Below are 22,276 nucleotides of genomic sequence, written 5' to 3' on the forward strand. Positions count from 1 at the left end.
TTTGGAAGGTTATAAATTATTAAATGATATGTAGTCGCCAAATAATTAGTTTAATGCATTTTAAGTACAACTTTCTCTTAAGCCGGGAAGATAGGGTGGTTTTCTTGCGAAGGGGTTGTAGCTCAATAATCGAAATGCTCTTGATTTAATAGTTTATTCTTAGAGTATATAAGCTATATGAATTATATCCGCAATACGATATATTTTAAGTTTTCTCAGCATCTTTCTCTTAAGTTAAATCAATTAAAGGGTTGTTTGGGGGTGAAGGGGATGAGCTCAAAAATCGAAAGTATATAATTTCAAGAGCTCATAAATAGCTCGTAATTCTGCCGCAAAAACCGATTCAATATTCCTATTTTTAAGTAGTGGGGGGGGCCTGAGTCAGGTACCCACTAAGGTATTAAATTCCTGCTCAGTGGAACGAGCTCAAAATTTTTAGTTTGCGGAATATGAAAGCTCATAAATAGCTCATAAATCAGGGCTATTTGTTTTTTAATTTTTGCAAGTGGGGGGGGGGGGCAGCTCAACACGGGTATTCCCAAGAAGCTGTTCTGCAAAAATTTTTTCTACGGCAAAAATTAAGTGAGGTATTGACAATTAAAAATTGTAATAACATGCAAAAACCACCATTACCAACCCTTTCAAAGTCACCTCTTTATGTGACTGAGGATTTTAAAAGGATTTATTATTAATAGCCTTATAGATATTACAAAAACCTACAACATTTTTTTACAAAACTTTTTAAGATAAAAATAAGTTACGGTTAAAAAATCAATATATTTTTTTGAAAATCAAAGGAGAAATCCAATTGGAAGCATAATAATGTAAGTTAGCGGTGTTTTTAGTCATTGGCCTTATTCATTCTTCTTTATTTATGTATTATTAATAGATTCTAGAAGTTTGACTGGCTTAAAATGATTAGTTTTTAAAAAACTGGAGTTTAAAACGAATAACGAATTTTTGTAATTTGGTAAAAAGTCCAATTCTCTTTAGAATAGAAAGATTAGCATTAGAGATACGAAAAAATGTTTAAATATGAAATTGTATAGTCCGTTCGCTATAACTTTTCCCATGCGGTACGATTCATTTTCAATCAAATTAAGTCAAAACATAAATTGAAACGAACTTCGATGTGTACAGTTGAGTCCGCGAATCTTTCCCGTGCGTCATCATTTAAAGCATACAAAATAAGTCGATGATAAGCCGGAAATTGAAATTTACTAAACGCAACAGCAAGTCACTTACTGTCATTTGCTGTTGCGTTTAGTAAATTTTAATTTCCGACTTAACATCGACTTATTTCGTATTAAAAAGACTAAGTTTTCACTCTAATGGCATATAAAACAACATAATGCTATTCTACATCCCACCAAAATGAAAACAATGGGAACCTTTTCTGGTTACACCTCCGAGGCTTCTATAATTTGCAAACCATACGGATGTTGAGACTAAGGAAGATGAGGGAATTCTACAATTTTACAATTCACGTCCCATCTGCTCAGCGCGGTAAAGTTCCAACGATAATGGTTCCCTTCATACTCCACACAGAGTAAATGTAAATCAAAAATGAATAACCATTTTCAATTTCGTTGCAAAACGAAAACACAGCCGAACCATATTCTAGTCCAATCAGAGAGTGCTGCAAGCACCCCTACCTGTTTCGAAACTTATTAGTCTCTCACCAGGAGGCACATATGCTGCTCTCCCCGATCCAACCAAAACAAATCCCAGCGTGCAGTCCCGGATTGCAACGAACGAAATGGCATAGATGCCCTAGCGGCAACTGCTAGCAAAAAGACTAAGTTTCCACTCTAATGGCATATAAAACAACATAATGCTATCCTACACCCCACCAGAATGAAAAAAATGGGAAACTTCTCTGGTTACACCTCCGAGGCTTCTACAATTTGAAAGCCATATGGATGCTGAGACTAAGGAAGATGAAGGAATTCTACAATTTTACAATTCACGTCCCATCTGCTCAGCGCGGTAGAATTCCCTCATCTTCCTTAGTCTCAGCATCCGTATGGCTTGCAAATTGTAGAAGCCTCGGAGGTGTAACCAGAGAAGGATCCCATTGTTTTCATTCTGGTGGGGTGTAGAATAGCATTATGTTGTTTTATATGCCATTAGAGTGAAAACTTACTCTTTTTGCTAGCAGTTACCGCTAGGGCATCTATGCCATTTCGTTCGTTGCAATCCGGGACTGCACGGTGGGGTTTGTTTTGGTTGGATCGGGGAGAGCAGCATATGTGCCTCCTGATGAGAGACTAATAAGTTTCGAAACCGGTAGGGGTGCTTGCAGCACTCTCTGATTGGACTAGAATATGGTTCGGCTGTGTTTTCGTTTTGCAACGAAATTGAAAATGGTTATTCATTTTTTTTTTATTTCGTATTCTTTAAATGATGAAGCACGGGTAAAGATTCTCGGACTCACCTTTCTATACATTTTGTATACTGTATACTATATACTACACACATCGGCGTACGTTTCACTTTCTGTTTTGATTTAATTTGATTGAAAATGAATCGTACCACATGGGAAAAATTATAGCGGACGGACTATAGGTTACTTAATTCCCAAGAAACTGGGTTGAAAAAATTTTTTCTACGGCAAAAATTTAGTAAATCCTAAATGAGTATACCATCGAATAACATTGATTTTTTAGATATAAAACTAACATTTTCGATAGCGAATAAATCGAAAACTACTAATTTTATAAAAAAAATATACAGAATTTTTTTTGTTTAGAACGAATATTTTTGTCAACTTTTGCGGTCAAAATATAATAAAAAACTTCCACCCTCCGAGATGGGGTGGCAACCACCCCCATGGTAAAAGCGCCTTTCGGTATCATATAGATTTTGATCCTTAAACTATCCACTACTTATTCCCAAATTTTCAAGCAAATCGATTCATTCTGTAAAAATTGGGAGGTGAAAAGCTTCGGTTTCTGGACTATTTCCTTAATCTCTGTTATTTTTATTCTATCGCTTCGTGTTGCTCTGCAGCTTCTGCTTAGGAATTCCATCTCTGTTCTTTTATTTCGTTTTTGGTTTTCATATCTATCATCCCATTTTCACACCCAAAAATCAGGTTACTTCTTGTCATTGTGTTATAAATTCTTTTATTTTGCTTTAATACTGATGTTCTTATCCCACAATGCCTGGTTTTTCGTATGCAGCCCCTTGTTTGTCCTAGTCTATTTTTTATATCTTCGCAAGTTGTTCCATTGTTTGCTATTATGAATCCCAAATACTTGTGCTTGTGGATTCCTTTGATTTGTTTACATACCTTTGTCCATGTTTAGCTGTTTTATTTCTATATCATCCGATATTTGGTATTCAATTTTCTTTAGGTTTATTTCCTTTTTTGTATATTCCTATCCCAATTTTTTCTTTATAAAGCTAAGGTCAGTTTTGTCCACTATTTGGACGTAGGCAAAAACTGGGTTACATAGGTATTCGTTTCTTACTGGTATGCCTGCTCCTTCGCATTTCCTTTTCCATGGTTTCAGAGTTTTTTCCGGCAATATTTTGAACCAGTTTAGGAGATATGGAGCAGTACTCTAGCACTCCTTTTGTCGTCTTAAATAGAGTGCATATACTATTGCCCATTTTTTAGCTACTTTGTTGTGCTTATAGAGTCCGTATACTGCTTTTATTAATATTTGTGGAACTTCGATCTCTTCCATTGCATTCCATAGCTTGATTCTAGGTATCGAATCATAAGCCTTCTTAAGCGGCGTTATCGAAATGCCTCCCACTTTTTCAAGTAAATATTTTCATACATGAAATGCCTCCCAGGTACAATCGAAATGCCTCCGTTTCGTTAAATCATTTAGGCTGATATTTTGTCTATTTAATCTCTGTATAAAGACAGAATGTTGCCAAATCATAATTTAAATAGGTAGTATCTATTTATTTTGATTTTTCTAATTCTTATTGCAGTGTACCTACATAAAATTTGTTTCACGTAAATACCTCACAGTACGACATACACATTTCTTTTTAGAAAAGAAAGTTGTTACCCGACAATCTAATATCCAGCTTTTCTGGGTAATTCCAATTCCGATTCTAATCATTTCCATATTTATAATTTTGCGATTCTAATCTCTTCTTAGCGACTCCATGAATATGTACTTTTACCTTAATCTTTTTAAATGTTGGCCAAAGATACCGTAAAACGGTGGACATGTACTAAAAAAACCTGAAAACCATTTTTGTGAAAACACAGGGATGTGAAAATACGATAATTGAATCAATATTAGATCATAAACACGAGAAGTTGTCTGCCGATGTTTACAATAGAAAAGCCTTAAGCAATTCAATAAAAAGAGCAGCCGTGAAAGGTCTCAGCGAAAAACCAATGAAGCTCATCTGTAAAGAATTTAAGAAGACAAATATAGAGACATTTACTATCAATGATATCAACAGGGCGAGACAAAATTTATATTAGGCTAGAACCACAAATTCTTTAATTAAACTTCCTAAAAATATATCTGAATTTCATAAAGCTCTCGATTCGTCTTCTATTATTACAAATAGAAATGAAAATTTTATAATTAAAAATGACAAAGATAGTCATATTGTTATATTAACTAATTTTTTAAATCTTCGTTTTCTTTCGACTGTTTCCAATTGATATGTTGACGGAACTTTTGAATACTGTCCTCGTTTTTTCACTCAATTGTTTAGTATACATGGCTTGAAAAATGGACATTATATTCCTCTTGTCTTTTGTTTACTTCAAGATAAAAAGTCATGTTCAAATATATCATAGAAAAATGTTTTAAAATTAATTGTCCTGTATCCCCTAAAGTATTAACTTCAGACTTTGAAATTTCCATTCATAATGGTATTCGTATGGGATTTCCTGAAGCAGATCTTCATGGATGTCGTTTTCATTTGGGTCAGGCATGGTATAGAGAGGTTCAAGCACTGGGATTAGCTCCAGAATACCAGAAAGAAGGTGTTGACTCAACCGAAATTACGCATTTTCTTATTTATATTTTTGGTCTTTCATTCTTACATCCTAAAGATGGTAGCGATTTTTTTTATATAGATTTGGCAGAAATGAAACCAGTCGATGAAGGAGCCACCCAGTTTTGTGATTATCTGTTGATAATTACATATCTGAAAATCCGACATTTTCTCCACATCTTTGGGCTGAGCACTCTTCATCCTTTCAAAGAACCACAAACCCATGCGAAAGTTTTCATTCCAAGTATAATTCTTCTTTCTACTGCCCTCATCCTAACATTAATAATTTGTAATGTAATCTTACAATTTCAAATAAATACCTACATTAAAATAAATTCTGTTTCGACACAAAAAAAAATTGTTGCGGAAAGTACAGCAAAAATAAATTTTCTAAATGAAAAAATTTTAGAATTAAGAGAATGTAAAATATATAGATTAGAATTTGTCAAAGTAGTATCAGTAGTAATTGCACAAGAGCTCTAAAATTATATTAGTTTTAGAGATCGAGTGCAATTTCTTGCGATTATTTCATGAATAAAATTGTTCAAAACCAAAATTTTATTGTAATTTATTTATGTAAGTACAAATTAGGACAATTAAATAAACAGTTGTTATAAATATTAATTTGACGGTTGAAAGTCATCACTTTTATAATTTTTCAAACATTAATTGTCATTAATATCACTGAATGTATTTTTTTCGTAGCAACGAAGGGCATCTGACGTAGACGTAATATACTTGACGACGGGAAGTTATCAAAAATTATCGATTTAATTTAGATTTCTGTAGCTTTCTATTGGTCAGAATCTCCTATGAATGAAATAATCATATAAATTTAGGAAATAGTACATTGTTTACCGGGTAGGAAAAGCTTAACATTCCTGGACGACTGTGAAGATTGCTAAGTCGAGGCGCAAGCCGAGACTTAGCAACACAGAGTCCAGGAATGTGGCTTTTCCTACGAGGTAAACATACTATTTTTCCGCAAATCGTTTAAAATTCGACAGATATTGATTGATTTAAAAAAAACGCGATAATTTTATTCCCAAATAAATGGTGCTTTGAAATTCCTAATAAAATTACTTGGGTTACTATGGAAACGTATTGAGGTTGAATTGTCAAACTTGACGCTTATAAATTTAATTGCTGGTGTTCTCGAAAGTAAAATGATAAGTGATGATGAAATTTCCATTCCTGGGACTCCTCCAGAGCTGGTTGAGGCAGTGAATACTGCTTCATTAGAATTATTGCCAAAGAAATCAAGAGAAAATTACGAAAATGCATACAGCCGTTTTATGGATTATCGCATGAGTAAAAATACGAGTTCTTTCTCAGAAAATGTTGTAATGGCATACTTCCTAGACCTTTGTTTAAAGATGAAATCTTCAACATTATGGGCCAATTATTCAATGCTGAAGTCAACCCTTGCACTTAAACACAATGTAGATATATCTACATACTCAAAACTTCGTTCTTTATTGAAACGGCAAGCTCAAGGTTATAGGGCAAAGAAATCTAAGATTTTAACGAAGGAAGAAATTGAAAAATTTATCCAGGAAGCTCCAGATAAAGAAAATTTAATGATTAAGGTAATTTACAAGGTTTTAATAGCAATGTGTTTTCTATCATTTATGTAGAACACTAACAACTGTACGGAAATATCATTTCCTTACAGTAAGGAAATGACATTTCCTTACAGTAAGGAAGTCCTGACTTTTTCTTCAAGAAATTTTGACAGAAATGTCAAAATTTCCTGGCGATTTGCGGAAAAATATTTTGTAATTTTATATTTCCATACACATTTTTTATTATTTTCCAAATAAGTTTTTTTGTTATGTTATTTTTAATAAATCTATAAAATACTTAATATTTTTTTGTATTTTTTGTAAAATTATTAATTATAAAAAATAATGGTTATAATAAAATATATATTATAATGGTTATAAAACTAGTTATACAGGTATAAGTTAGTTAAAATTTATAAATACCGCCTAGTTTCAATAATGTTTAATACATAAAGGTTAAAAATAAAATAAATTAAATAACAAAATAACAATTTTGCCAAAAATTTACAAAGGGACGAAGATGCGGCAACGTCCCACCTTCACATAAAGATTAGAACCATGTAATTTATTTAAACCTTGGGAGGCAATTCGTATGTGACCATTTTAGCGACAGGTAAGAAATCCTATTTCGGGAGGCATTTCATATGCGGCCTTCTTAAGATCTACAGAAGCCAGATGGACGGATCGAGTTTTGGCCATTTTTTTTTTGTTATTTGTTCGACCGTGTAAATCTGATCTAATCATGCTTTTCCCGTTATGAAACCTACCTAATCCTCTCCGATTTTCTCCTTTACATCCTAAAAATCCAAAACTACTCCGACGTAGCAATTACAAACTCTATTCGTTATTTTATTAATCTGCAGATTACATTACTTTCATAGCAAAACAAATGGTTTCAATGAAGTTTCCTTTCGATCTGGGCTGGAGCTAATACTTGAGAAGTCAACTAAAAAATTCATGCAGTCAGAGTACAACAGCAATAAAGGCCAATTATCGTAAGCGGTAAATCTTAATCGCAACAGTCTTCTTCTCATCTTCTTCTTTTTGTATAGACATGACTCTGTCTGTTTTTTCAATGTGCCTCTAGTAAGTTGTCGTTCCATCGTTTTCGTGATCTTCCCACTGACCGTCTTCCTATTGGGGAACCGTCTCTCGCTGTCCTGACTACCCTATTTGTTGTCATTCGGCTTATGTGGTCATTCCATTCTGTTCTTCTGTGTCTTACCCAGTTATTAATTTTATCCACTTTGCATCTCCGTCGTATATCGGTACTTCTAGCTCTGTCGCATAGAGTCTTACCATCGATTTTTCGAAGGGTTTTCATCTCCACTGTTTCGAGCAATCTTTTTGTCCTCTCTGTGTCGGGTCGGGTTTCTGCCGCGTATGTCATCATTGGTCTGATGACTGTTTTGTAAATTCTGCTTTTCATTTCTTTTCCGATATTTTTATTTCTCCATATTGTGTCATTGAGGCAACCTGCGGATCTGTTTGCTCTATTCACTTGATCTTCCACTTCTGTTTCGAGCCTTCCGTAGCTAGATAGTGTGATGCCTAGATATTTAAACTCCATCACTTGTTCTATTATCTGACCTTCTAGCTCCAATTTACATCTTATTGGATCTGCTGTTATAACCATGCATTTTGTCTTTTTTGAGGAAATTAACATGTTAAATTTTCTGGCGATTATGTTGAATTTGTGCAGCATACATTGTAAATCATCTTCACTTTGAGAGATTAGTATTGCATCGTCCGCATAGCAGATTATTTTAAGTTGTTTTTCTCCCATTTGGTATCCTTTTTTAGTTTTTACTTTTTTATTATTTCGTCCATGATCAGGTTGAACAATAAAGGACTCAAGGAATCCCCCTGTTTTATCCCATTGCCGGCTTCAATTGGGTCAGTTAGTTCATCTTCAGGGGCGGCTGTGGCAGGGAGGCGCTTGGGGCACTGCCCTCCCACTAGCTCATTTAATGTAGTAAATATCTCATACAATTTATATTGAATGAATTTTTCTTTATTTAAAAATCTAGTAAAAATATTAAGTCGATGCGACGCGACGCTCCAAAAAGTTTAGAAATATAAATTAACAGCGTTCACCCGCACCATTGATTAAAAACTACTACACAGTGTAGTTTTTAATTATGCCCGCACCCGAGGAAGGGCTCTTTTCCAAGCGACCGGACTCACTGTTAAGTTAGAAAAATATCGGGCGCTAGATGATGACTTGCCGTGTGCGAAATAAGAAATATCCTCAGATGCAGGTAGTAACTGGCAACGTTACGGGATTTGGCTTGGCAGTCGGTATCGCATCAATATACTTCACCTAGGACACAGCCCGAGCGTAGTTTTCGGTCTGATTCTCAATACTGACTTCATTATTGTCGATGTCGATATCCAATAATTCGATATGGCAACAAAAAATATTAATAGTGTATGCTTTATTAAGACAAAAATACTTTAGAGTTCGAAAATTTTTTAAATACAAAACAATAGGACCTCCTAGACCAAAATTGGAGATAATTCAGGCAGGACAAAGTGGTAATAGAACTTTTAATCGTAAATTCAATGAGAAACATTATTTGTTAGCAGACTGGTTATTCGATTGTGAGGAGACAAATCGCTTCTATTGTTTTAAGTGTTTGTTGTTTTAACCACAAGTGGACGAGTCTTGGACAATCCGTGGTGTAAATGATATTAAACATCTCTCAGAGAAAATTAAAAAACATAATGTTAGCTCCAAACTCCAAACACATCCAGTATTGTGTTGAATACCAATTATTAGGGTCAATAAATATACAATCAAAGTTAGATTCGGCTTTTAGAAGATAAATTAAGGAACATAACGATATAGTGACCAAAAACAGGTATGTTGTGATGGATGAGCGATGGTGGGATAACATCCACAACTAGGTATGTGATAAAGGTGCTGTCGATAAAAGAGAAGGCAGAGGTAGGAAGAAGGAGTGGTTGACAGCATAGGGGTAAAGGACGTGGTAGTCAGATGAGTGCGAGAGATGGAAGCTGATGCGTGATGGCGAGCGACTGAGAATCGGGCAAAAGAAGGATATCGGGGAGAAGTTATGCTCTAACGAGCGATTCCACCCTGATGCCCTAGTATGAGAGTGGTGGGGTTCAGCTGGTCCCTGCTACATCGAAGTTACGGAGGGCAGGGAGGTCCGACTTAGGGCCAAACTGGTCGACGTGACACTGATGAGGTTTTAGCTCAGGAACCCAGCACTGTCGGAAATGTTTACCTCCGACGCGATGTCTGTTTGCAGATTCCTCACCTAGTGATGAAAAAAAAAAGACTATTCACTAGAATCCTTAAATACATGGGTAAGTTTGTAACTAGCAACATTTTTTCGGTGTTCATAATTTCGTATTTGCCGCTCAAAATAAAAGTGCCCCACCGATATTTTTACTCACGAGCCGCCACTGTTCATCTTCCACTTTTACTTTTATTGTGTTGTTCTGGTAGATGTTTTCTATCGTTTTAATTATTCCCAGAGGTACCTCTCTCGAATATAACAAGTGGATAACGTCCTTTAATGTGACCCTGTCAAATGCTTTCTTAAGGTCCACGAAACATAAATATGCCGGTTTGTTGTATTCCAAGGATTTCTCTTGAACTTGCCTCATTATAAATATAGCGTGAGTGCATGACCTTCCCGACCTAAAACCTTGTTGTTCTTCTGCTAATGTTATAATTTCATTCAATTTGTTTGTTATCACTTTTGTTGTTAATTTTAATGTTGTGTTTAATAAGTTAATCCCTTTGTATTTCTCCGGGTCTGACTTGTCTCCTTTTTTGAAGAGAGGTATTAGGATGCTTGATCTCCATTCTTTTAGTATTCGGTTTTGTTCTATTATTTTTTTATTAGTTTTAATAGTTGTTTAGTTAGATCTTGTCCTCCGTACTTTAGGAGTTCGTTCGATATTCTGTCCTCTCCTGGAGATTTTCTATTTTTTAATTTTCTTAATGCTTCCTTTACCTCTCCCTCCTCGATGTTTATTTCTTCGTTTGTCGTAACTTCAGGTGTTGGTGGCTCATTATCGTTGCCTGTAGCAAATAGAGATCGGAAGTAGTCTGCCCATGTGTCCTTCTGAATGTGTTTCGCTTTTATTAATTCGTTCATCTCCTTTCTTTGCCCTCTGATCATTCTCCATACTTCTTTTTGTATTCCGTAGAAGTCGTGTTCCATCTGTTTTGAGAAACTCTGCCAGTGCTCCCGTTTTATTTGCCTCACTAAAGTATTCGTTTCGTTTCTGATTTGTTTGTAGTGGTTGTATGCCTGTTGTGTTTGTTTTGTTCTGTATTGTAAAATATATTGTTACAGTCGCAACAGTGAACTTGCCATATATTACAAGTTTTAGACCAGAACTCTGAGGATCTGATCCGGAAAAACTAATAGAAAGTTTTCTTTTTTGTTTATGTTACTACGCACGCATTATCACAAATTCACCTTGGTTCGTGTCGAATTTAACATTACATGAAGATCTGAAGGTTCCATTCATCACAGATGTCATTAAAGACAATACCATGATAAAGTGGAAACACCGAAGGTTACACCACGAAATTGCCCAAAGGTTAAAGAGGCTATGGCCACCTTACATGAAGACAACCTAGGACTCCTTCACGACAATGAGAAGCCCAGCTCCCAAATGAACACTTTAACTTATAGAATGTATAATATTCTGATTTTTAAATAAAATATGCTTAAAAAAAGTTGTATAATATCTTCTTGCTGCCCAGTAGTTTCTACTTAGGAATTCCACCTATCTTGCTCTTAATTATGTTATCTTTGGTTTTCTTATCTATTATCCAATTTTCACACCCAAAAGTCAGGTTAGTTCTTGTCATGGTGTTAAATGTTCTTCTTTTTTTTTTTGTTTTTATACTTTTATAATTTTTGCTTACGTCCTAATAGTGATTATATAATATACCAGGGCGCATTTGTAAAAATAGTAGTACATTTGGACGTTGAGAGGTGACTCAAACTGTTTTACAGAAATTGCTTGAAAATAACTCAAATAATAATATTTAAGTTATCCTCCCCCTCAAAAAGGTCCGGAACATTGTTCTTCTTCTTCTTCTTCTTTTTTGTTTTTGGTTTCGCTGCAAGGCGATTACCAGCACGATTTATTAGCGATCTTGACGTAGTCTGGTTCTAAGCCATACCAAAATCGCTGACTATGTTCTTGTAAGGAAGCTTTTGATGAGGTGTGATGATTATAATTAAATGAGATTAATTGGGTCATGTTAAGTATGATTAAAAATTAAAACATAAATTAAATGACAAATAGCAACATAATATAACACGGATACATATAAACAGTTGAGCCTTGCAATTTGTAAGCTTATTTTGTTAATTGCTAGAAAACGCATTGCAGTTTATAAGCTTATTTGGTTAATTGCAAGAAAACGCATAATTACATTGACTGATTCTTCCGTTAAGGAACTTAGAATATTGTATATAGAGAGCGGTGTTTTGAAGTTCATGGAAATAAATTTTGTGTATATATCAAAATTAGGAATCACATTAATCGGGCATTCAAAAAAGATGTGGTTTAGATCCTCGAGACGACCACATTCACAAAAAGGATTATCTTTTATATTCATTTTATACAGATGTTGTTTTGTTAAACAATGGCCTGTGCGCATTCTAATGATGGTGGTAGTGTGTCTTCTATTTCTATATGGAAAATTTGAATACCAAGGTTTTGTAGGAAAGAAGTCTTGAATTGTTTTGTATTGCGAAGTCTTCTTCTGGACTAAAGATTTCCATTTTTCTTGGTACTCTTTTGTAATTTTTCCTCTGATGACTGATAGGGCATCCTGGGAATTCAGTTGTACTTCCATGGGTACATTCAGGTCTCTTCCTATTTTTGCCAGTATATCAGCCTGGGTGTTACCAAATATATTAGAGTGTCCAGGTATCCAGGAAAGGAGAATTTTGGTACCATTCTCATTGGCTGAAGATATAAGTTTCTTTGTTTTTAGGGCCCTTATATCTGCTGAAGTAGATATATTACATGTTTTAATATTGGTTATTGCATTGAGCGAATCAGAAAATATTATAGCTTTCTTTAGATGTTTTGTAGTTGCGACTTCCACCGCTTGATGTATTGCTATACTCTCTGCTTTGCTTATGCTTAGAGCTCCAGGAAGTCTTGAGGAGAAATTATATTCAATACTCGGGATGCATATCCCAAAACCTACCCTTTCTTTGTTTTTTGAGGCATCAGTATATATAAAGGTATGGTCTTTTCCATATTGTTCAGTAGTCATAAAGAATTTTTCTTTAATCATCGGGTCATATTTTTTGATATTACAATTTAGAATTGGAAGTGGATTCATTAGTGTATCATAGTCTAATTCATAGCATGGAAAATTTGGGCTTTTGTATATTTTTTTAAAATATGGAAAAAAATATTCTAATGCCGAAACCAAGTATGGTACATTATGCCTTGTATAAAAATTAGGTTTGTTTATAAGTCTTTTACGTATTTCAATTAGGAGTAATATTATGGGATGATTCTCAATAATGATGATTTTACTTAAAAATTTAGAGGCTAACAATAATCTTCTATGTTCTAGGTCCATTTGGGCAGACTCTGCCAATATTGCCAAATTTGGTGTAGACTTCATGCACCCCAAACATATCTTAAGTCCCTCAAAAAATACTGCATTGAGTTTGTTGTTGCATTTTTGTGATATTGGGTTGAATAGGAAGGAACCATAATCGAGATGAGATCTGATCAAGGCATTAAAAACCATTAGGAGTGTTCGTGGGTCAGCTCCCCACCAGACTCTACATATTGCACGTAGGATGTTAATATTTTTCTTTGCCTTGAGTATAATATTGTCAACATGTAAGTCCCATGATAGATGCTTATGAAAAATTATGCCTAAAAATTTCACTTCATTTTTTAGAGGAATGGCTGTGTTGTTGATTTTGATTTCTGTTAGATTATCTCTTCGCCTACCCTTTGTGAACCATACAGCTTCACATTTGTCTTTGGATAAGGACAAGTCATGTTCTGCAAGCCAGTGTAATGTGTTTTCCAATTCTTTGTTTATTTTACTTACCATGCTTTGGATATCATATCCCTTAATATACAAAACCAAGTCGTCTGCATATCCACATATTTTAACTTCATTATTGCTAATACAAAACAATTCTGCTATATAAATATTAAACAAAATGGTACTTAAGGGAGAACCTTGAGGTAGCCCCTTAGTTGCCATGAAAGGTCCCAAAAAGTCACCATCATTAGATCTTGAATATAAAAGTCTGTTCTGTAAAATTTTGAACACAATATTATTTATTGCAGATGGAATATTTCGAAGTTTTAGTTTACTATAAAGTTTGTATATATTGACATTATCATATGCTGCTTTGATATCAAGAAAGATGGCCAAAACCGATTGGGAGGATTCAAAGGCTTCCACAATTGTGGAATGAAGGAGGGTCAAGTTGTCAGCAGTGCCTCTTCCTTTTCTAAAACCTGTCTGATGGTTGGTGAATGAACAGTTATGTTCTAAGGACCAATCTAGGCGATTCTTGATTAATATTTCTAATGTTTTAAGCACACAAGAGGATAAAACTATTGGTCTGAAACTACTGGCCAAGAGTGGATTTTTGTGTGGCTTTAAGATATTTATAACATTATGGTTTTTCCAATCTTCAGGAAGGTTGTCACCATTTAGACAATTATTGTAGATATTCAACAGAAAATGTTTAGCTTGTAGTGGTAGATGTTTTATCATAAGGTAAGGAATGTCGTCCATACCTGGTGCCGAATTTTTTTTATTATTTACAGCATTGTTAAGTTCCCAGATTGTAAAAGGGGAAACTTGCTCGTTTATATCGTCAAGCTCAAAATTTGGATCAATAAAAACTGTAGACATGTTCTGTAGAATTTCTGTTTTAATGTTATCTGCTGGGTTATGAAATGTCTGGCCGTAATTTTTGTTATTTGAGAATTTTTTAACTTTATTCCAGACATAGGTAGTGTTAGATTCCTTATTTAATGATTCACAGAAGTTTATGAATTTATTTCTTTTTTTAATTCTGAGGTTTCGTTTAGTTTGGGCGATTATACGTTTAGCGTTTATATAGTTCTCTAAGGAAACAGATTGTTTAAAGTTTTGAATTGCCTGTTTGCGGCTTTTAATCCAAAGTGAACATTCTTCATCCCACCACGGATTTGAAGGTTTACCCTGTGTTCTACAGTTTTTATAGGGAATTGAGTTATCTGCTACTTGATTAACTACCTCCAAAAACTCATTGTAATTAGAGTTTACCGGTAAATCAAGCATTCCTGTTATCATCCCAGTGTGGAATGTATACCAGTCTGCTCTTTTAATATTTCTCATTTTGTATGTTTGTGTATAGATGCTATCATTTTTGTTAAACTCACAGTTGTTTATTATGACAAAGGTGGGGAAATGGTTGCTATTTCCACAATCTTGTATGACACCCCAAGTAGAACATAGAGCCATATTATTACTTGCTATGGCTAGATCTACAGCGCTACGATTATTATTAGGAGGTTGAAACAATGTTGCTGACCCATCATTTAGGATAATTAATTCTTTATCAAAAATAAAATCATAAATATTTTTTCCTCCCTTATTGGTAGGACATTTATCCCATAGGGGATGGTGAGAGTTTAGATCACCTAGTATAATTAAGTTTTCTGTAGGTATGTTTTCTATTGTTGAGCTCAAGAAAGGAAGAGTTATGGCATTATTTGTATTGGAGTAAATGTTTATTATGTATAAGTTACCAATTTTTGTTGTTATGTATTGGATTTGGTCTGAGTTGTATTTCTGAATTGTAGAAAAAATAATAGATTTCTTGATACAAGTAGCTACTCCACCATATCCGTCATCTCTGTCCTGTCTGACAACATTATAATACTTCAAAGAAAAATTAAAATCTTGTTTAAGCCAAGTTTCATTAATAGCAATTATGTCAGGGTCTTCTTTGAAAATTAAGTTCGTTATGTTTTCCCTGTTTGATTTAATACTTCTAATATTCCACTGAATAATTTTTAATTTCTTTTTTGAATTCATGATTATGTGATTTGATATATGTTTAATTAATTAAAATCAGAATCAGATTTATCCTCTTGGTCCATATAGGACTCTACGTTTAATCGGGAAAATAAATGGTTTTTAAGTAAATTTAAGTTTTCTGATGATGTATTACTAATAAAATTTAGGCATGAGTTTAAAAAGTCATTTGAAGAAAAGGTATCAACATTTTGAAAGTTTTGCGATGCACTGGATTGCCAGGCTTGATTGGAGTTTTGTGATAAATTAGCTGAGGTTCTTGATTTGAAAGGTTCTGAACGAGAAAATGAGCTAGTGGGGGAAGAGGTTGGCTTTTCTGGTCTTAATTGCTGTGTATATATACTCTTTTCATTTGGTTGCTTATCTTGACGTTTTTGCACGACTCTCCGTTTGTTGTCGGAATTCAGAACCACCTGTTGAAAGGAACGTTTTACTGTAGATGATCTAAAATTGTTTGTTCTTCGTTGCGATGGTTCTATGGTGTTAGAATTATTTGTACTGGTACTTGGAGTATTTTCTAATGGCCTGCTGTTATTTTTAAAATTTGGAAAATCTCTCGGGTTATAAATAAATTTATTATTTGAGATGTATGATTTTGGAATAGCTTCACTTGCCTCAAAAAATGTCAAATTTTCATACGCCATCAGTTCTTTAATATTCTTTTGTCTTGTATATTCTGGGCAGCTCTTGTCAATAGATTTGTGAGAGTCCTTGCAGTAAAAACATTTTGTCATGCATACGTCTTCATGTTTGTTTTCCCCGCAATTAAAACATCTTTCTTTCCCTTTACAGTTTGTTTTTGTGTGGCCAAATCTAAGACAGTTATAGCACTGTGTCACTGGGGCAATATATGTGTCCACTAGTCTTGGTATGCCATAAAAAAACACAGTTTTGGGCATAAGAACGCCTCGAAATGTAAATAGTGTCGTACCTGTGGGTTCATAAGAAGTTACTCCATCTTTAATTACTCTTCTATTTAATCTTTTTATATGTAAAATTTCAATGTCATTTCCTGTATCGCAACACCGAAGAAGTTCTTTTTCATCAATATCTGTATCAATCTGTCTGACGATACCTTTGCAGGTTACGAAGTTAAAAGGTATATATATCTTGTATCCCTGATTTAGAAGTTGAGTGTTCTTAAGTAGCATGTTAGCCGAGTGAAAATTGGCAAATTCAACTGAAACTCTATTGAGCCCTTTACTATCTATTTTTTTAACGTCATTAAGTTTGAGGTTGAATATATCTCGAGCTATTTTAATTGTATTGAATGTGCCAATTTTTATATTCGGTATATTTGTAGATTCAAGATATACTACAAAAGGTCCATGATCTTTTTCGGAGTATGTATTAACCTTTTTTTCTTCCTGAGAATTATTGTCGGAAGTCTGATTTTGATTTTTTTCGGAATTATTAGTCATTGCAATTTTAGCCGGAGAAGAAGTATCAGGATAAGGGGGGACTGAGCCCCCCTTTTCCTCACTCATTGTAAGAAAAAACCAGTCAATGAAGTATTAATAACTAGAAAGCAAAAAGAAATAAAAAGAGCAAGCAAAATAGCATAAAAGAAAGCCGCTTGAAAAAAAAAATATAAGCAAAAATGCTCAACTTACCTATATGCAAACACTTAAGCAACAACACCGGCGGTTGTTAGCTAGGTTAAGACCCTAAACTAGTGGCAAACTTTAACTGTTGCAAAACAGAAACTGTTCACACCTCGCAAGCGTAATGTCTAGTTTAGAAATATTAAATTTTTGGAAAATATTTCTTAAATTTAAAATACGCGGTCTGACGTTTTGTATTTTATTTGACGATTTGCACTTGTAACGTCACATAACTGTATTTTCTACTGCGGAACATTGTTTAAATAATCAAAATGTCAAAAAATAAAAAAATTCGAAATTTTTCTTCGTTTTTTGATTATAACTTTAAAAGTATTTCCTAGAAAAGCTGTACAGACATAAAAGTTGCGTAATTAAATTTCCTACAATATAGAATTGGTTAAAAATTTAAAAAATAGTCACTCTTGTTGCAAAATAGCAATAATTGCGAAAAAAACATACAAAAAAAAGTATTCGCATTTTACGTTTTTCAACCATTTATGCTACACTTAGGACCTTCATATTTCACCCAGAAAACTATATGATACAGTAAAACAATACTGTAAATTCCATTAAGATCGGTTCAATAGATTTTGCAAAATAAATTTTGCAATGTAGCTTTCGCAAAAAATTCATTTTTACAAAATGTTACAGGACTGAAAATAAAGCAGATAGCAAGTTAAAATTTTTTTTTCTTATAGACGTATGCTGTACCTTTCATTTACAATTTGCAAGACTAAAATTGATTAACTACCACGGCGTCAGGAATTTTTTTAAATAAACACTAATTATTGGTGCTACGCGCAGGAGAGCGGATAGTTTGCTCTGATTGGGCATTCCAATGACCTTTGATAATGATTGATACATTATAACTTTTATTACATTTCGATATAAATAAATTTGTTTATTGCAAAATAAAACACATACTTTATCTTTTGAGATAACACTTTTTTAGCAAAAATTTTCTTTGTTCATATATTTTAACTTAGAGAATAAAAGTTTATTATTTTTAAACATATGCAATTGTTTAAACAATATTTCACAAACAACAATAAAATTAGATTGATTTTTGTGGAATTAAAATATTAAAATACAACAAAATATACAGTAAGAATATTAGATAAAGATTGGAAGAAAGTTTGGTGGAAATCAACTTGTGTGAACACCGCTGTCCTGCGAGTAGCACCAAAAATTAATGTTTATTAAAAAATTTCCTAACGCCGTGGTAATTATTCTATTTTAATTTTGCAAATTGCAAATGAAAGGTACATTACATAGTCCTGTCGCCAGAGGGGGTACAACGGCCTCCGTAATTCAGATGAACTTACCCAAGTGTTTTTTATGTATTTTGACCCGTAGAACACGAATTTTTTGGGTAGCAGTCGATCCGGATGTCGATAAGATTGTTATAAACCAACAACTTGAGGAATCACATCACACCGATTTTTCGCAAAACAAAACATTGTTTTGTATTTTTGGGTCATTCTAAGCAAAAAAAGTTTTTACAAGTTTTTTCGTAGGATGCATAGTTTTCGACATAAACGCGGTTGAACTTACAAAAAATCGAAAAATTGCAATTTTTGAACCCGAATAACTTTTGATTGAAAAATAAAATAACAATTCTGCTTACCGCATTTGAAAGTTCAAGTCAAATTCTATCGGTTTTGATTACTTTCATTGCTAAAAATTAATTTTTTTTATTGTTATACAAAGCTATAATAGTAGATAGAATTGATTTAAAAAATGACATAACCCAGACATCCAAAGTGAAAGTTATCCTCCAACGCCAAATTGTTCTATATAGTCCATATAATGTTCAGAAAAAAGTCACAGCTTTTTGAGCGTCGGGTTTGTGGGGGGAGGGGGGAGAAGTCGGTAAATTCGTAGTTTTTTAGGTTTTACGTCAATATTTCTAAAACTATGAGGTTTAGCATGAACAACCTTCTATACAAAAATGTTCTACATTAAATTTGAAATAAAAAAGGTTCTATACATAACCCTTCTAAAATGAACGGTTCCAAAGTGACGGAGGTAGTATAGTATAATTGGTCCAAAAAAAGGCCTAACCCAGACATACAAAGTAAAAATTTTCCTTCAACACCAAATTGTTCTATATGGTCCACATATTGTTCAGTAAAAAGTTACACCATTTTGAGCGTCCGGTTTGGGGGGAGATGTGGGAGAAGTCGGTAAATTAGTAGTTTCTTTACGTTTTTCGTCAATATTTCTAAAACTATGTTTAAGCGTAAATAATGTTCTATACAAAAACGTTCTACATAAAAATTTAAAACAAAAATGGTCCTATTCATAATTGTTATAAAATCAACGGTTCCAGAGTTACGGAGGGTGAAATGTAGAGGTTTTCGGTACTTTTATATTTTTTGAGCAATTGATGATGATTTTGGGTGGTGAGGTTAACTCACCATGAGGTTAATTTTGGGTTCTTCAAGGGCTTATCACTAACATACCACCAGCCACTGAAATAGCAATTCCTGTTAAAGAAAATTTCTTTCAATCAGTAAAAATATTATAAAATGCCCAAAAAATATAAAAAGTATCGAAAACCTCCAATTTTCACCCTCTGTAACTCTGGAATCATTGATTTTATAACAATTATGTATAGGACTTTTTTTGTTTTAAATGTGATGTAGAACATTTTTGTATAGAACATTGTCTACGCTAAAGCATATTTTTAGAAATATTGACGAAAAACATAAAAAAACTACTAATTTACCGATTTCTCATCCATCTCCCCCCCCCCAAACCGGACGCTCAAAGTGGTGTAACTTTTTACTGAACAGTATGTGGACCATATAGAACAATTTGGTGTTGAAGGAAAATTTTGCTTTTAATTTCTAGGTTAGGCCTTTTTTGGACCAAATATACTATACTTTCTCCGTAACTTTGGAACCGTTCATTTTAGAAGGATTATGCATAGGGCCTTTTTTGTTTCAAATTTAATGTAGAACATTTTTGTACAAAAGATTGTTCATGCTAAACCGCATAGTTTTAGAAATATTGACAAAAACTTAAACAACTACGAATTTACCGATTTCTCCCCCCTCTCCCCCCAAACCCGACGCTCAAAATGGTGTGACTTTTTTCTGAAAATTATGTGGACCATGTAGAACAATTTGGTGTTGGAGGATAACTTTCACTTTGGATGTCTGGGTTTGGATCTAGTTATACCATACTATAAACACATAGTGATTGAATGATGTTTTCAATGCATTTTCCATTTGAAATCGAACGAGTAGGCACGCATACACACAATTTCTACATATATTACGTACATTAAAACGCATGCATTGGGCACGGGAAACAATATGTGTTTATGGCTTTGTTTAACAAATAAAAACTTAATCTTTAGCAATGCAAATAATCAAAGCCGATAGAATTTGACTTGAACTTTTATATGCAGTAACATAATTGCTATTTTATTTTTTAATCAAAAGTTATTCGGGTTCAAAAATCGCACTTCTTCGATGTTTTGAAAGTTTAACCGCGTTTATCTCTAAAACTATGCATCCTACGAAAAAACTTGTAAGATCATTTTTTGCTGAGAATCACCCAAAAAATACAAAAAAATGCTTTGTTTTGCGAGAAATCGCTGTTATGTAATTCCTCAAGTTCTTTGTTTATAACAATATTATCGACATCCGGATCAACTGTTACCCAAAAAATTCGTGTTCTACGGGTCAAAATACATAAAAAAACTTGGGTAAGTCCATCTGAATTAAAGAGGCCGTTGTACCCCCCCCCTGGCGACAGAACTAACACTTTTATAAGCAAAAAAAATTAAACTTGCTATCTGCTTTATTTTCAACCCTGCAACATTTAAAAAAATGAATTTTTTTGAGAAAGCTGGATTGCAAAATTTATTTTGCAAAATCTATTAAACCGATCTTAATGAAATTGAGGGTGTTGTTTTAGTATATCGTAAAGTTTTTCTGGGTAAAATATGAAGGTAGAAAATGTAGCATAAATGGTTCAACAACGTAAAATGCGAATACTTGTTTTTCTACGGTTTTTTTTCGTAATTATTGTTTTTGCAACAAGGGTGACTATTTTTTAAATTTTTAACCAATTCTATATTATAGGAAATTTAATTACGCAACTTTTATGTTAGCACAACTTTTCTCAGAAATTAATACTTTTAAGGTTATAATCAAAAAACCAAAAAAAAATCGAATTTCTCCTTCATATTTTGACATTTTGATTGTTTAAACAATGTTCCGGACCATTTTGAGTGGGAGAATAACTTAAATATTATTATTTGAGTTATTTTTAAGCAATTTCTGCAAAAAAATATGTCGCCTCTCAACGTCAATCTCAAAACAGATGCGTCCTGGACTATAAGACGAAGATGGCTTTATGGTGAGAATACCGGAACAGCAATTTATTAAGTATTATTAAATATGTACGTTTCATAATATCAAACAAAAGAACAACTGAATTATTCTTCTTTTCTAAGTACCAAATGAGGCGGAGGTTTAATATTTTTTCAAGGATCTTGCACATGCAACATGTAAGAGAGATAGGTCGGTAAGAGGTAGGGTTGTCTTTTGGTTTGTTAGGCTTAATAATAGGAATGATTATTGCTTGAGACCAGAAATCTGGGAAGAATATAAATTAATGAAATAAAAAATACAGGTATAATTCTGAATGACCAACTTGAGACAAACAGCTCCCCACTCTTCAACCTATGCAGTTAGAGACTTTAAAATGCAGACCCATAGTAAAAATACATCATTTAAGAAAGGCACTCTGCCGAAACAGCTCTAGTGACACTAATTTATAATAAATTTTGTGGAAGTATGTATTGAAAACAAAAGTTTTCAGTGTTTTACTGTTGAATAACAAAATTGTTACATCTAAACAGTTACGTCCTGTATTTATATTATTAAGTGGGAAATAAAAAAACCGGTACACTATTTTAAATTGATCAAAATTTAAAATAAAAATGTATACCATTTTTATTCAGTTTCAATGCGAAGGCAAAATAATCTTACTTTTCAATTAGAATACGGAGCGCAGTCCAGTCC

The sequence above is a fragment of the Diabrotica virgifera genome, chromosome 2 (genome assembly GCF_917563875.1).
Source record: "Diabrotica virgifera virgifera chromosome 2, PGI_DIABVI_V3a".
Classification (NCBI taxonomy): Eukaryota; Metazoa; Arthropoda; class Insecta; order Coleoptera; family Chrysomelidae; genus Diabrotica; species Diabrotica virgifera.